The sequence below is a fragment of the Camelus bactrianus genome, chromosome 4, assembly GCF_048773025.1.
Source record: "Camelus bactrianus isolate YW-2024 breed Bactrian camel chromosome 4, ASM4877302v1, whole genome shotgun sequence".
In the NCBI taxonomy this organism is placed as follows: Eukaryota; Metazoa; Chordata; class Mammalia; order Artiodactyla; family Camelidae; genus Camelus; species Camelus bactrianus.
Window position 1 is genome coordinate 94,379,804 of NC_133542.1, and position 17,916 is coordinate 94,397,719.

Below are 17,916 nucleotides of genomic sequence, written 5' to 3' on the forward strand. Positions count from 1 at the left end.
ATAGAATGAGATGTCATCTAACGCTTAGGAAGGGGGAAATGCAGCCCAGCAAGCTACTACCTGAAGTGAGACTCGAATTTCCCTTCAACTTATAAAAGACTGGACTGACGCAAACACATGTATCAATAGAAATTCTCCTTAGTGGGAGCCGTTAGGATGAAAGCCAAAATTATGCATCATGGGAAATAAATTATAGATAAGTAGGTAGGTAGATTTGATTTTGTTCTGCTTTTAGATCATATCAAGATTGCGAGGCTGTTTTTTTCAAAGAGAAAAAAATGTCTTGAGTGAGGGGGTCACTCTACTGGGGTTGGGTTGTACTAGAGTAAGAAGAACAGGAGAAGACAGACAGTGGCCTGAGGAGTGAGTGAAGCTGTGGGAGCCAGGGGCGCTTGCTGGAAGCAGGAAAGACTGAGAGGTTAACTGTCAAGAGGCAAAAATAACTGCCAGGTGGGAGTTGAAAGTGTTGGGAGGGGGTAGAATGGAGCCCGAATAAGAGTTCCAGGGGCAATGGCTGCTCTTATGAGGGAACCCTGCTATTTCCAACTTAGTCTGAAGCAGTGTCTGGCCAGCAAGGCTCTGTGCTTCTGGTGAGTGTCCTAGCAGTGATGTCTGGGAGTAAAGAAGGTTAGAACAAAGCAAGGAAACATTTTTCTTCCCTGCCAATAGCAGGCTTGCACCAAAGCTGGAGTCTGCATGTGGGAGTCTTTAGCGTGCTGTCTAATAGTTTGTAAATATTCAGTATCTGTGTGTGTGTGTGTGTGTGTGTGTGTGTGTGTGTGTGTGTGTGTGTGTGTGTGTAAGTAAATATAAACTTTAATTTGTCCCCCATTTTTTCCTTCTCACCTAACCTGACTACAGGACTCCCATGCTGTCCTCTGCTGGAGGTAGCCTGGTCAAAAACACTGTAATTGCAGAAATGATTCTTCTTTTTATCTTCTGTGACACCTATGCCTTTCCCCTGCCCGACCATTAAAGGGAGTGGATGCCTCCAGATGTATTATATGCAGGTCCAAATGGTGAAGAGTGCATAGAGGAATTTGGGGTGGGATCTAATACACAAGAAGAGAGATCCCAGTGTCCTGAGGGGCAGTGCCCAGCCCCCTGCCTTCCGTGTGCCTGCACACCTTCAGCCCTCTGAGGGAGACCCGTGTGGAAAAGGATGACATCGAGCAAAGAGCATAGGTGAGGGAAGTCCCTCTCCCTACAGCACATCGCCGGCTGCTCTTAGCTCCCAAGTTAGAGCAGGGAGACTTGCTTCAGATGGCTGGTACTGCGGTCCCCAGCCCTGCCTCAGATGCACAGAAGAGTGTACAGAAGGAGAAAAGCACGACTCTCTTTCTGAAACAAGGTAAGGACTAGAGGATTAAGGGGATAATTTTGAACTGGGCTCAGCCAGCTCGAAAACTCCAACAAGGACGCTACCACGGCTTGAGGGGCCAAGTAAAGGTCTCAACTTGCTTTTCTCCGGTTTCCAGGGATACTGGAGTTTTTGTGTGAATTACTAAGGTTAATATTGTCTTACTTATTGAAGAAACATTTCCAAAACTTACCACGGTCATCTTGAAGCTGAATTGTATTACTTCCTTTTTTTTGCATGAGTCCCATGAGTGTAAATGTGCCCATAAGCAGAAGATATTTTAAAAATGAGCTATGGAGAGGAGGACTCTGGAATGTTGGACAAAGGGAATAAAGAGATCCATGGCTTATGTGGCGGCCGGGGGGTGTGGCTGTGTTTTAGGAGTGAGACATTGGGTAGGTAAATTCTTCAGATAAGTCCAGGTGTCCTAAGAGATGCTTGGAGAAACACAGGGTGAAAATGTCACTCAGGAGTTAAGTGAGCTTTTCCACACCCCCATCACCTTGTTCTCAAAACAGTTTTTCAGCAAAACCACTCCTGATCCATAGAATTGCTATGAGGTTTGGGGCAAGTCACTCTAGTTGCTGGTTAGGTTAAATGCTGAATAATTTTTTTTTCCCAAGAAAGAGCAGGTAGCAGAAGGTCAAACTTAAAAGGTCAAGTGAAACAGGAAAACTTCTACTTAAGGGGTGTGATCCATGCTCTTACCCGCTTTTGCAGTCGCAATACTCGGAGCTGAGTATCATTCATCTGAAACGGAACCAAAGCACTTCTCTTAGCTGTGTGTCAGCTGAGGTTTTCCCCCATTTGTTCTCTGGGTCCTGGCTTGAGATAGTGGTTCCTACCCTCATTACTCCAGGAGCACCAGATGCATAAAGAAATAATAAGGGAAGAGGCATCAGTTTAACAGGGAACTAAAATAGTGATGTTTATATGCAAATGCCCAAGAATCACTGTCTTTCTAAAGGAGCGGTGGGAATAGTAGAGGCCACTAAGATGGCTCGTGATCAGAGCAGAAAGACCATTGAGAGGACCAAGCTGAGGGAAGGGAAAGGATGGGAGGCGGCAGTTCTAGGAGAGAGAAGGGGCACAGACACCTCTGGAGGAGAAACAGGCTTGTGTCTCAGGGCGGAGCAGAGCCATAACACAGACAGGGGTAGAGGGCAAAGGGTCACAACCTCCTGATGGATGTACTGGGTCTAGTGTGCAGAACGGACCTGGGGGACTGCCCTCTGAGCAGATGTTGGTGGAAGAAAAGAAAGACTACTTCTGTCCAGTGACATTCCTGGGAATGAGAAAATGAAAGTAAAAGACGTGTTCTCTCTCTCTCTTCAGATGATACATGCACAGGAAATTAAATGATAGTGAATGAACACTAAGTCTGGAAGAGAAAGTTGTAGACAAGCTGAGAGAAGCTGAGAGCTAAGCCAGCAGTGGAGGAGATGTCCATATTTGCTGGACAATTTGTGAGTCCTAAGTGGGAAATCTAAGCCCCCTAGAAATGTGATTTCAGCCCAGACCACAGCTCCTGCCGCTAATGAGAATGGCCATCCCAGGCAATCTTGAACCCCTCTTGAAAGGAAAAAAAACAAAACAAAACAAAACAAAAACAAAAAAACCCTCTCACTTATCTTTGGCCAGTTGCAGGGAGTCTTTGAGGATTCCTGGAGATTGATCACTTGGAGGTTTGCCACTTTATGCACTGTGTCCATATCTAGATCCTCAGAGTGATGGAGGTCTAGAGACCAGAATGTAGCTGGAACCCAAAAGGGTGGGAAAGGCAGCCTTGAGTCACAGATGCCTGAGCCCTCAGGCTTGCAAGGGCTTGAAGGATCCTGACTCGTGGAGCCCCACTGCAGTAGTCCTCAGGAGAAAGCCCTTGGCAGAGCAAGAAGCAGACAGGGCTTGGATTTGATATTTCCAAGCTGTGTCTACGGTTGCCTGGAACCAGGAAGAAAGACATATTGCCTTCCTTGAGAAGCAAGCCGTAATCTCTCCAAATGAGAGGAGTGAGGCCAAGCTCTCTCAGGGTCAGGAGGCCACAGGGTATCCCTGAGCCTGGTGAGGTCCAGAATTGGAGCTTGTGAACAGGACATCTCTGAGATAAGCAAATGTGCAGTTGGAATAAGGGAAAACTCATCCAACTCTAACAACAAAAATTTTCTGTTTTTGGCTTCTGCAGGAACCAATTATTTTGTTCTATTTTTTATTTTTTTATTGAAGTACAGTCGGTTTACATTGTGTTAATTTCTGGTGTACAGTGTAGTGATTCAGCTATACATATATATTCCTTTTTATATTCTTTTTCATTACAGTCCATTACAAGATAGTGACTATAGTTCCCTGTGCTATATAGTAGGACCCTGTTATTTATTTTATATATAGTAGTTGGTATCTGCAGATACTCAACTCCCAGTTTGTCTCTCCACACTGCCCCTCTTTCCCCTCTGGTAATCATAAGTTTGTTTTCTGTCTGTGGTTCTGTTTCTGTTTTGTAAATAAATTCATTTGTGTCATTTTTTTAAAATTCCACATATAAATGATATATGGTATTTTTCTTTCTCTTTCTTACTTCACTTAGTATGGTAATGTCTAGGTCCGTCCATGTTGCTATAAATGGCATTATTTTATTCTTTTTGATGGCTAAGTAGTATTCCAGTGTATAAATATACCACAATTTCTATATCCAGTAATCTGTTGATGGACATTGAGATTGTCTCCATATCTTGGCTATTGTAAACAGTGCTTCTATGAACATTGGGGTGCATGTGTCTTTTCAAATTAGAGTTTCCTCCTGATATATGCCCAGGAGTAGGATTGCTGTGACCTGATTATTTTAAATGTTAGTGATGCCAGAGTAACCAGTTATAGATTGAGAAAGGATAAAATTTGTTAGAGTTATGCCAATTTTGTTAGAGTTAACCAACTTCCTCTAAAATGTGTTTTCTTAGTAACATGTTTTATCTTTGCAGATTTTGGAGACAGGGATGAGAATGGGAATCTTATCATCCAACAAAATATCTAACCTATAAGCTGCTCTCTTACCTCAGCCCAACTGAGGTCTATCTTGAAATCATAAAGGTTCAGAAGGGCAGAGCCATGGCCCAGCGTCCAGGTCAAGAGGAAACAAAAGCTTTGGAATCAAACACACTTGAATAAGAATTCAAATTCAAATGTTTTTGCTTACTAATTATTAGATCTTGTGTGATTGTCTTGCTTCTCCAGACCTCAGTGTTTTCATTTGTAACTTGGGAATGATGATAGATACAAGCAACTGTTACAAAATGTATCCATATGTACCTGAAACCCATGGTGCCATGAACTGCATATAGTGCATTTCCAAAATGGGAGTTACTGCTTTATTATCAACCCTAATGCACTTTTCTGAGAATTGTTTTCTGAAAATGGTGATTATATGTCACAGTTTTCTTTTATAATATGAATTTTGAGTGGCAAAAGGGGATGGTGAGCTCTCTGGGAGTTGTGTCAGGTGAAACCTAATTGAAGAATCTGGTAATGATGGACTTGGAAAATGGAGACTAAAGTCAGAAAGCCTCTTTGTGTAAACACAGAATCCTGTATTTCTGGAGGGTAGATAGAGACAGAAGAATTGGCAAGGAGTCAAACTTTAGTACCCTGTGAGGAATTTGTGATGTGGGTAAGTATCAGATGATGAACTCCCTGTCAATAGAGGTTCATGGATATCCCTGAACTGAGTAAGTGTTAGAAATTGATTTCTAAGCCTTTTACTTTATAGATGACATATAACAAATGTAATGTCAGGACACGCTGACAACTAGGTACACCATCCAGAGATCATTAACATTTCAATTTAGACATATATTTTGCAAATTATATAATCAGCCTGTGCATATTTTTATGATCTACTTCTAATTCACTGAGTGTAAGGGACAGTATTAAGGAAAATTAACATTATGTGAATCATTTTAATTCCTTCTTATTATACGGATGCATTTCATCCCTGAATGACTATTTAGTTCCTTCTCTTACAACCACCCTGTAGAATAACACAGGCATGGACCCTGCTTTCAATAAAGCTTATATTCTATTGTGGAAGACTGACTATACTATAAATTTAAAATATTATTTATTTGCTATCAAGTTAATGAAAATAAAACCAAAATGAGATAGCGGTGCATACCCATTCAAGTGGCTGTAATCTGAACTACCAAGAGTGGGCAAAACTGTAGAGAAAAGGAAACCTCCATGCTGGTGCAACTGTAAAATGGCCCAGACACTTTGCAAAACATCTTGGCATTTTCTTAGTCGAACATAAGCTTATCATACAAACTAACCATCCCACTCCTAGAAAGCTGCACAGGAGAACTGAAAAAATATATCTATGCAAAGACTTGTATGCCAGTGTTCATAATATTATTCATTACAGCCCCAAAATACTGAATAGATACAATGTGGTGTAGCCATATTTTGAAAGACTGTTCAGCAATAAAAAGAAACAGACCACTGTTAGAAGCTATAACATAAGTTTAGAAGCTAAATGCAAGAAAAAACAAACAAAAACAAAGCAAAACAAAACAAAACAGAAAAACCCAAAACCAAACCAAAAAGAAAAACTGAGACGTTTACATAAACTCTTCAGGAAAAAAAAAGTTACGGAAGTAGAAAGTTGGTTTCCTGGGGCCAGGGATGTGAGCTGGGATTGCTTGCAAATGGGCTAAATGGAAATTTATGGGGTTAATAACATGTTTTCAAATTAATTGATGGTTATGGCTGTCCAACTCTACAACTTGACTTAAAAATCACTGAATTGTACCCTTACAATGGGTGAAGTTTCTGGTATATGTCAATAAAGCTGTTGAAACTCATTTAAGAAAGAAAAAATACTCAGGTAAATGCAATGAAGGAAATAAGTTCATTATTGTGATAAAGAACAAGGGCAAAGGTCAAGAGGAGAGTAAGACACAGCTCTCAGGAAAGGCTCCCTTACTGCAGAGGTGGCCTTTAAGCTGAGGCTGAGCTCTGGTTCAGAAGGAAAACCTTATGTGGAACCAGACTGATAGCTTACTGACTAACCACAGATTCTGGGGCATAATCCTTCCCTTGTATCTGTCAGCTATGTGATCCTGGGAAAGGTCCCTAGCATGTTATGTGCCTCTGAAGAGGGAATGATAAGCATTATTACACAGACTAAAATAATGTGCATTTTCTGGCAAAGTGAAAAAAGTGTTAGAGGTTATTAACCAATTATATATTGCCAGTCAGCTGGGATGTTTATGATGCTTCCATGAATATTTTTATAGTTAAATCTGCACATAGTCCTCCTAATTTTTTCCCTCAAGAAAAATTCATAGAGGTAAGACTATAGTTTTAAAAAAATACATATTTTTAAGGTATTTGATACCTCTTGACAAACCAAGAAATGTCAAGTCACATACCTAAGTCTTTGGAGACTGAGAATTACGTTAACACGCTTTGCAACAAAAATTCTGTTTTGATGCATAAGGAAAGGGCTTGAAGCTCATTCACCTTTTTATCCCCAAGACTGTCTACAGTAATGTTTTGCACACCGTTAAGCAGATGTTCATTGACTGAGTGACTGAATCACCCAGAGAAAAGGTTGCTTTAGCAATTAGGGGATTTCTTGGTGACCAATAGTGTATAGACAGTTTTGTGAAACCCTAAACAGTTTCTTCTTTGAAGATTTCACCCCTGAAGGATGAAGGTCAGACTCTGCAGATAAAATGTTGAGCTAGAAACTCTAGATGAGTGGTTATGTTGAAAGGATATTGTCTCCTTCAACTCTTGGATTCCTTGTGATTTTTTCCCTTTTTTTATTAATCACAAAGAGGGGGCCATCTTATGCTTTTGAGATAGTTTAGCAATAGGAAAGGAACAAAAAAGATGAATCAGTGATAAATAAAATAATAAAATCACCAGTTGAAAATGCATTGGAGCTTCTAATGTTTAGACCCAAATTTGGAGATCAGTGGATTCATTTTGATGTAGTTAGCAGGTCCTCATGGCGTCTACAGAATCACATAGCCTGAAGCAGAATTATGAAGGCAGGAAACACATCTTTTGTGTTCCAGAGTATGCTTTTAGTTACCTTCTCTGTCACCGGTGGCCCCTTTGCTTCTCAGATGTGTGCTGACCTCCCACCCTCCTTTTTCCTAATATTTCCATCATATCTACTCTCAGACAAGCAATTGACATTATTTCTTTGGTATACTACTGAATACCTTGGACAGAAATTTGATAGTGTGCATATATATGACTATATATTGAACATAGGTACATATATACATATGAATTCGATTACTGAGAAGTATGTATAGTTATATATGCATTGCATATTTTGTTATTTCTTACATACACATTAACGTAGAATATATATGAGGTTATGTGTATCTGTACAACTCACTTGGTTCTTGTGTTTGCATGTGTGTTCATGTGTGCGTGCATTTGAAGAAAGACATAAATGCAAAAAGATTTTCTTTGATTTCACTTTCCTACGAGCTTAATTGTTTGATGTTCAGAAATATTTCTATGGTGTTGAATGAAACTTCAAAATTCATTATAGATGATCAAATAACAGACAGTAATAATATTTTGATGTGATAATATGTAAGTTTACCTATCTTTACACTCTTTAAAATATTCCATAAAATTGAAAAATTGATGAATGAAATACACTTTTACATAGAGCAAGAGAACCAGTGTCAGTATTTCATATGAACCCACGAGTGAGGAGAGCCCTGTGCCCCTCTCCATAAGGAAACCTTCAGATGTGTCATCTGCCTGGAAGGTCAAACTGAACAAGTTTTTAAAAACCTTGATCTGATATATGCTTATAAAGAAGAGGATGGCAGTCCTCAGCAGTCATGGCAATAACTTAATTTACTTGGGAGAGAGAAAGATAAGTGACAGGTAGAGAAAATTTCTGCCAAGCCTGGGAGACCTTGAGATGAAAGTGAAATGCTTGTTTATAACACAAAGGTCAGGTCCTTGGTACTTTTAAGAAGCCCTCTGTGATGGTCTCTTTTCATTTCTTGATGTCAAAATGAAATTGGATAAGTCTTGAATTTTCTCTCAGTTTTAATGGAATCAGAACCTCAAGCAGAAGGAGGCAAAAAGACCAAGAAATATGAAACTGAAGAGTTAGGCTCAAATAATGGTTTATGTAAAATGACAATTTAAATATCTTTGTCTTTATTTTTATTACCTATTTTCAATGCAAAATTTCTATAGTTTTTAAAGGCATAATAGGTTTGACAGGTAATATAACTTTATTAGGGCATATTTATTCATTTTAAACTATGTTATTGACTAATTCGTGTTACTGTCGACCATGATCAGGCTTAGATTTTATCAATAAGCAGCAAGCATTCTAAGAATCTCAACAACAATTATGCCCTGTGATACATGTTATGAAAGCTAAATACAGGGTATTAAGAATAATTTAGTGGGAGCTGTTGTGTTACAGGCTTCAGGAAAATTAGTTTTAAGAAAATGGACCTCAACAAAAAAGGTAGTGTCGCTTCAGTGCCATCAAGAAGGGAAGAGGGGAAGAAAATGTGTTGGGGGCTGGCTTGGCACACACTTGTCGACCATGAGGAGGATTTTACCTTTTATCTTATAGGAAGTCATGAAGGGTTTTAAGCAGTGCATTGACTTTTGACCATGTTTTAGTGACATCTTTATACATTTAAAGAATGGAGACTAATGGGGTAACAGTCTCCCTTGAAGCTCAGGAACTTCACAAAGGAAAATGAAGCTTTAAGCAAAATGAATAATCTCCTGGATGTATGTTAATTACCTCTAATTAAAAAAGAGTTTTAACTTCTGCATATGCCCAACACTGCCTATTAAATTCAAACCTCTATAAGGAACAGTAAAAGAAAGGTAGAGTTAAAGATGGCAAGTCATCTCAGGAAACAACCTTACAGCCATTGAGAGGACATAGCAGATCTACAGGAGTGACTGTCCTGAGACATTAATCACCCAGATAAAATTAACATTCTTGAGAGTTTTAATTTGTGTTCAAATGATACCATCACTTAGATTATTTTCTTTCTTTGAAGTTTCCATGCCATATATTGCAATCATAGAAAGTTTGTTTATCCAGTTCTACTTTAAGACCATCGCTAACAAAGTGACAATTTTGTTATTAGGGGCAGTTGTGATAGCAGACAAAATTGAAATCTCTTAGCTTTAACAAAACCTCTCACATTTAACTCTCTCTGTGCCTTGCCGCCGTCTTCCCCTCCTGTTACATAGATACCGATGTGAATGGCTAGAAAGGAATGCCGTGTTCACACAGAACTTGGTGAGTTTCTCACCTGTCTTCCACCGTTTGCTCTCAATCTCCCCTTCTCGTGATGTTCTGCTCCACTGCCAGACTCCTTGCCAGTGATAGGGGTGGATTCTACAGACCACTCGTGGTTTCTCCAACAGTACTCTTTCTGTTGTGAACACATGCTTGCAAAAGTATGAAACAATGCTGGGTATGCAGTTACAATTTTGAGAATGTATGTTCTTAAGAAGTCAGAAAACGATTGTTGCCTCTTTTTTATTTTTATTTTATTTTTTAACATTTTTTATTGATTTATAATCATTTTATGATCATTGCCTCTTACTCTTGCACATTAAACAATACTTACAACAGCTTTCTATTGGCCAATGGCCAAGTTCCTAAACTGTGGCTTAGATGCTCCTTTTTAAAATCTCTGTGACATAGTAGTCTCATTGAGCAACAAGAAAATAGAAGTCAGAGTTTATTTTACTTGTAAAGGTAAACTATTTATAGTCTAGATTTGAATCTAGGTCTGTCTGCTTTCATGACGCTGTTCATCCTGCCTTTAACGTAGATTTTGGATTACACCATTCTTTTGTTCCACTTTATTTTTCATCAAGCTTGCGTCTTTAACTCTTTTGCCTTTTCTCGCTATCCTACCCAGTCTTGTTGTTGACTTTCTAACCATGCCCACTATGGCACTGGGTGTGCTTTTCATTGTAGATTATGAAATTGCTGCTTTAACTCCTTGCACATCTTTAGGTATGCTTGGTCATAGATCTACGAATGCCATTAAATACATTTACCCCAAAATGTGTTTCATAGAATGCTGGTCAAATGAAGTGTTTCTTGAAAATGGGATGCCAAAGTCAAATAAGTTGAGAAAATTCTGCCGTTTTATACCTTTCTTCATATTAGATTACTTCCAATACACATCAGCACATGAAATTGTCTTAGACATCGTGCAGCAAAACAATGAATACTTTACCCATCTTAAAAAAAGAAATCTTTGACCATTAGAAAAATGTTCATTTTGGGGAAAAAAAAATGTTTCCTAGACTTCGATCTCTGCTCTCCTTCCTGGAATTCCCTTGAAATATGCTCAGTGTTGACCAAGCTAACTTTGTTACGTGGGTTAGAGGAGACTATGACTTACAGAAAGTTCCTATGTAACCTTGGGAAATTAAACATTTAACATTCCTCACATGTCTCTGCACTCAAATCCTATACACCCAGTTAAATCTGTACTTTTAGAAGTCACATATGGTTTCCAAGTCACTTTCCCAGTTATCTGATGCTCCAAGAATGCAAGGCATAATGATTTTTATTTATCTTTTAGAAGATTCTGTCTTAATCATGTGTGTTTTATAAAAGGGTATCAAATTGCGTGTCATTTTGAAATGTTATAATCCACTTAGGTTGCCACATATGAAACATGAAAAATTATAAAAGGAGGAAAAGGCAGTTACATTTCTCCAATGTATTTGATTTTTGTAAATCATTGACACAAGAGTGAATCTGTCCTGGGAGCATGATCAGAATAATTATCACCTTTTTATATTTTTCTTTTGACAAGTGGAAAAAAGGACTTGAAAATCCATAAACAACGAGACCTGCAATCTAGGTGTTGATTGAATCAAACTATTTACCTCTTTGCATAATTCTACTACCCAAACAATTATTGTCAAAATAAATGCAAACTCAAATTCAAGGTCCCACAGAATGAATTACTGATTTCCATGAAAAAAAAAGAGTCTGTGCAGCAGTGCATGACCAGCTGGATATACTTCTTCTGGGCAACTGGTAGGGAGTGATCATTCTCTGTGGGGAACTAAGCAAAGCACTCATTTAAATTTTATTGAATTTGTGACCAGTCACCCATAAAAGATAATTATATATACCTGAATATGCGGTGACCTGACCGTCCTATCAAACATAGCTTAAGAGCCAACCTTAACTACAGTGGAGTTTAGAAAGATGAATAAAAATACACACGAGGTCTTTTCTCAAAGTGTTTGGGAGAGAAATATGAATAATTTAATTTAGGAAGAGAATTGAATTTACCCAGCCTACAGAAAGGCTCAAGACAAGATGTGTTTAGACAGTAATGTTTTTAAGTAAGTCATCTTTGGAAATGATGGTCAAAGAGAAATACACTGATTCTAAGGGAAAGAAGAAAAAGTTACCTTGTTGGGTTGAAGTGGTTCTATGACTGCTCTCTGCCAAATGTGTTTAATCCAGTAGTTAACGTCACCAAGGGTCTGGAGTGAAGAAACACTAAAGGTAGAGAGTGTCCATGACACTATTATAGACCCCACCACGTCTTAGCATTTTTATAATAAAAACATCTGTAATTCTTTTCTTAATCTGTACTGAATATTCTGTTGTTAATCATATATCATCCAGAGATAAGAACAATGTGGTCAGTGATTGATTTGAGCTGGGGGAGAATAATTTCCGGGCTCATCTCCCTGTATTTTGATTTACTATGTCTTCATTATATGTATATACACACACACACACACACACACACTCAATTTATAGATATAACTCACATATATTAATTTCAAATATATATGTATATAATTTACTTGTGTGATATTAATAGTCTGATGTGGTACATCCTGGGTGACATGAAATATCATGAAAAGGTAACACACATAGTGTTAGCAAAATAGTTGAATGTCTAACTAAGATAAGGTGAACTTTTCTAGGAAGAAAACGTTAGCTGTATCTTTCATTTCTTTTTTTTTTTTTTTCTTTTTTTCCATTACATCCTTACTTATTTTATAAATGGAAGTTTGTATCTCTTGACCCCCTTCATCACTTCACCCCCTCCTCAGCCTACTCTCTTCTGTCAACCACCCACTTGTTTTCTGCATCCATTAGTTGTTTTATTTGTTTGTTTTGCTTGTTCATTTGTTTTGTTTTCTTAGATTCCATGTATAAGTGAGATCTTACATTATTTGTATTTTCTGTCTGGTTTATTTCATTTAGCATATAATACCCTCAGAATCCATCCATATTATTGCAAATGGCAAGATTTCATTGTTATATATGGCTGAATAGTATTTCTGTGTGTCTGTGTGTGTATCAAATCCTCTTTATCCATTCATCTGTCAGTGGGCACTTAGATTATTTTCATATCTTGGCTACTGTAAGTAATGCTGCAATGAACATGGGGTACATGTATCTTTTGGGGTTAGTGTTTTGGTATTTTGGGTTGAATATCCAAAAGTGAAAATGCTTGGTCAAATGGTAGTTCTCTTTTTAATTTTTTGAGGAACCTCCACACTGCTTTCCGTAGTGGCTGCAACAATTTACGTACTGACAAACAATGCACAAGTGTTTATTTTTCTCCATATCCTTGTCAACACCTGTTATTTAATTTTGTTTTGATAATAGCCTTTCTAGCAGATGTCAGATTGTATCTCATGGTGGTTTGATTTGCATTTTTCTGATCATGAGTGACGTGGGTCATTTTTTATGTGCCGCTTGGCCATCTATACATCTTCTTTGGAAAAATGTCTATTCAATCTTCTGCCCATTTTTAAAATAAAAAAAAAAATATTATGTTGTATAAGTTCTTCATATATTTGGATGTTAATCTCCTAATGAATACATGATTTGCAAATATCTTATCCATCCTGTAGGTAGCCTTTTCATTTTGTTGATGCTTTTCTTCCCTGTGCAGAAGCTTTTCAGTTTGATGTCCTACTTTTTTGTTTTCTCCTTTGTTGCCCTTGCCTTTGGTGTCAGATCCAAAAAATCACAAAGACCTTTATCCAGGATCTTACTGTGTATATGTTCTTCTAGGAGTTTTATGGTTTCAGGTCTTACATTCAAACATTTAATCCATTTTGAGTTAATTTTTGTGCATCGTGTAAGGTAGTAGTCTAATTTCATTGTCTTTGCATGTAGCTGTCCAGGTTTCTCAACAAAATATATTGGAGACTCTGTATTTTCCTCATTTTATATTCTTGCCTCCTTGTTGTGATTCAATTGGTCATATATGAGTGGGTTTATTTTAGGGCTCTCTATTCTGTTTCATTGTTTCATGCATCTGTTTTTACACAAATATCATACTATTTTGATTACTATAGCTTGATAATACAGTTTGAAATCAAGGAACACGATGCCTCCAGCATTGTTCTTCTGTCTCAAAATTGCTTTGGCTATTGGGGGTCCTTTGTGATCCCATACAAATTTTAGGATCGTTTGTTCGGTTTCTGTGAAAAATATCGTTGGAAATTTGATAGTGATTGACCTGAATCTGTATATTGGTTTGGGTAAAATAACTTTAAACAATACTAATTCTTTCACTCCATGAGCATGGGATATCTTTACATTTATTTGTGTCTTCAATTTTTTCATCACTGTCTTAGAGTTTTCATTCTTTTCAGTTAAATTAATCCCTAAGTATTTTATTATTTTTGATGTATTTTTAAATGGAATTTTTTCTTAATTTATTTTTTGATAGTTTGTTGTTAGTGTATAAAAATGCAGTATATTTTGTATATTGATTTTGTACCCTGCAACTTTACTGAATTTATTTATTGATACTAACAGTTTTTGTGCAGTCTTTTGAATTTCTTCTATATAAAATCAAGTCGTCCATAGATAGTGACAGTTTTATTTCTTCCTTTACAATTTGGATGCCTTTTTGTTTGTTTTTCTCACGTAATGCCTCTGATTAGGACATGCAAACTATGTTGAATAAGTGACTTAAGTTTTATCTTGAAGAATGGATAGGAGGTAGCTTTATAGGGAAGTCAAACGAATGAAAAAATCACAGGCAGCATATAGCTTGTGGAAGAAAGGAAGCCTCAAACAGAAGGACATGTTTGAAAACTACAGTACAGCACTCTGGCCAGAGTATGGTGGGGAGAATGAGGAGAGAAAATTCGCTGTAACCCGGTAGCAGTGTGAAAGTTGCAAGTTGAAATCTATGAAGTAAAAATACTAGAAAATATTTTGTTCAGCTTCATTTCAGCTTAATGTTTTGCAAACTTTCTATATTAACTGAAATTGTTAGTCCCACCTAATAGACAGGATCAGTCTGCAAGCCTTTACCAGGTCTGTGTGCCCATGATGCTTTTTCTGCAACACCTTCTACCTATACCTACAATTTCTGATCAAATATATACAGCACAGAGATGCACAAAATAGGATGCATTGGCTCATTTCACTCAGTAGTGCTCACTGATTTTTCTGTGGATCTTTTTCTGTAGTGAACACAGGGCTGAAAATCTGGAGATCATATCTCTAATTCCAGCCATTCAGTTACCTGACTTGGAGAACTTGAGCCTAGTGTCTTCTTTTTGGCATTATATAAATATGAATAGGTGGTTATCAAAGTTGTTTGTTTGCATTATAGTCCTATATTAAAATAAAATAGCTTGTTGGAATCTAATATATTAAGAAATAAAAGCCAGACATCTCTATTCAAAGCAGTATTGGATGGTCATGAGATTTGGATACCACCTGCTGTCGCTAGAAGTGACCTTAGATACCACTGTTGTACCTCTGTTTTGTATTGAGTGGAAGTCATATAACCAGGGCTATAAAAATAATTTTGATATATATTCTTGTGTCCACTTGAAAGGTTCCTCATAGTAGATGAGGTCAATGCTCAGCATATCTGGTAGAGGAGCAATCATTCCTACAGTGTTTCTGTGGCCTTTTTTTTTTTTTTAAATCTCTTTGTAAAACTCTCTCCTGTTATTCCCCTGACTCTTCAATGTCTAATATCCAGGACCAACACAAATGGCACTTCCAAGGGTTAAGTTCCCAGGGTTTCTTCTACTTGAAACAGATCATTTCCAACTTTACTAATTATCAAAATCATTATCTAAGTGAATAAAACATTTCTTTTTTTTCACATCTTTATCAACATTGTATATTCCAAGCGTATCATTTGTTAATCTTATGTGTGGAATATTATTTCACTGTTCTTTCAAGTTGTTCCCACATAGGACTATGAAAAAAGAGAAGATTTTCTTATATTTATTGACTACTTGGCTTTCTTTTTTGTAATAAGTATTCATGTTTTGGGCTGATTGCTCAGTGTATGTTTTGGATACTCAGTCCTTCTTATTCATTTGCATTGTGGCATTATTTTTTGTTTATATTTGTGCCTCTATTATCTTTTAAGAAGTTAATAAATTTAACATCGTTAGATTATTTCCTTGTAATGTCTCAAATGTAATGTTTGCTTTTCCCATTTTGGTATTTAATAGTGTATCATTTACTACGTGTTTACTGACACAGATTTTATCGTATATCAAATTATTACATACTATAGCATCTATGTGTGTTTCTTTTGAGCACATTTGTCTATTAGTCTAAGTAAAATATTGCACAGTGTTCATTTCTAAAATTTTATTATAAATATTGATATCTGGTTAAGAATCCCCCCATCCCTTTTAGGTTTCACAGAAAACCCTGCCTAGATTTGAACTGAAGTTGTATTGACCACCAACAGATATGTAACATTTACTTATTTATTAGCGTTCTTTATATTTTGTTTTGTTTTTTAATAATGTTTTATCCTTTTTTCCCAGAAAATCTATAGATGTATTAAAACAATTTTTCCAGTTAACTTAGAGTTATTGTTGACTTTGGAAACATGTCCTTTATTTTTCCTAGTATAAGAAAATGTTTCCACTAATTTATAAAATTGTATGTTTGATCGCTTTTATATTTTAATGTTAATAGAATTTTCAGTGTTGATCCATAATTAAGTAATATGTTTTGTTATAAATTATTTTTTATTTTTGATTAAAAATAAAATATGATAATTTTACCACCCCAGGAGTTTCCTTTATACTATCAGTAAACTGCAGAAGTAACGACTATAATTACCAACCTTTTATCATCATATATTGGTTTTGCTGTAGTTGAAATTCAAATAAAATTGTGAATAGTCTATGTAATCTTTTCTGTTTTCCTCTTGTGCAACATGATACGTTGTGAATTCATCTATAGTATAACATGTATTGAGAGACTGACCTTTTATTTTTTTGTTTTATAGTAGAATGTCATTATAAATAATATTATAAATTGTCTGTCCTTTTCTTGGTACATCTGTGTTCTTTCTAGGTTTTTTTTTCCTATATGAGTATATTTGCTATAAATATTTGTGCAAATATCTTTTGTTGGAATTTGAATGAATTGTTCATGGGAGTGGTATGGGCTTAGGAAATATGTACATTTAGTTTTACTAGATATTGCTAAGCATTTTTTTCAAAATTGGTCTAATTAATAATCTCTTCAACAGTGTATGAGGGATCTAGTACTACTTTCTGATCAGTACGTCATATTGTCAGTCTTTTCTGAATCTTCGCCTTTCTGATGGGTGTGTTCTGTAATCTCATTGTAGTTTTAATCTTCCCTTCCCTGATGATTATTGAAGTTGAATATTTTTCATATGCTTATCGATCATTTAAATACACTCATTAGTAAACTCATTAGTAAAATGCTTCTATAAAACTGTGCCCCATTTAAAAATTTTTATTCTTTGGCTTTTTTTATTGATTCACTTCATCCTTCATATATTCTGGATACAAATCATTTTCAGATGCATGTACACAGAATATCTTCTACCTTTCTGCAAATCACTTACTTACTTTAATTTCTTTTGGTGAGCAGAAGTTCTTTATGTTAATAAAGTTGCTATATGAATTACATTCCTTTATGATTAGTATTCATGATTATTAATATTTTAAAAATTGCTACTCCAAGGTCATGAAGACTTTCCCCTCAAAGTTTTATTTTTTAACCCTAGAATGTTGATTTTGTTTTAATATGAATCTGGTTAACCTGATAAAATCTATAATCAACCTCAAGTTAACTTACCTGTATGGTATAAAGTAGGATTAGGGTTCATTCTTTTTCCCATATGGATATCTAATTGCTCCAACATGATTCATAGAAAAAGATGAAAACTTTTTCATAATAAATTTTGGTGGCAACTTTATCATAAATCAAGTGTGTATAAACACATGGAGCTACTCCAGACTTTAAAATCTGTTCCATTGACCTACATCATGGATGGGTAGCATCACTCCTGTGGTGGTTGTAGTTACCTTGCCTTTGTAGGTCATATGAACAATTTTTCTTGGTTCTTGTGTTGGGAGCTTGAGTCATGGTATTTAAACTCTTTTTGTCTGATATGTGCATTTTAAAGTATTAAATTTATCCCCCAGAATTACTTTATCTATATCCCACAAATTTTGTTACACCATAATTTCATTATTTTCATCTTAACATGTTTTCTAAT

General features: G+C 36.3%; 1 long non-coding RNA gene across 1 annotated transcript in view; it reads left to right on the forward strand.

Annotated features, from left to right (window-relative positions):
* Positions 1–2,713: 2,713 nt before the first annotated feature.
* Positions 2,714–17,916, forward strand: part of LOC141577394 (uncharacterized) — a 214,855-nt gene continuing 199,652 nt past the window's right edge. The window contains exon 1 of the long non-coding RNA XR_012506270.1: positions 2,714–2,826. This is a non-coding gene — a long non-coding RNA (uncharacterized LOC141577394). The remainder of the gene's footprint in view (positions 2,827–17,916) is intronic.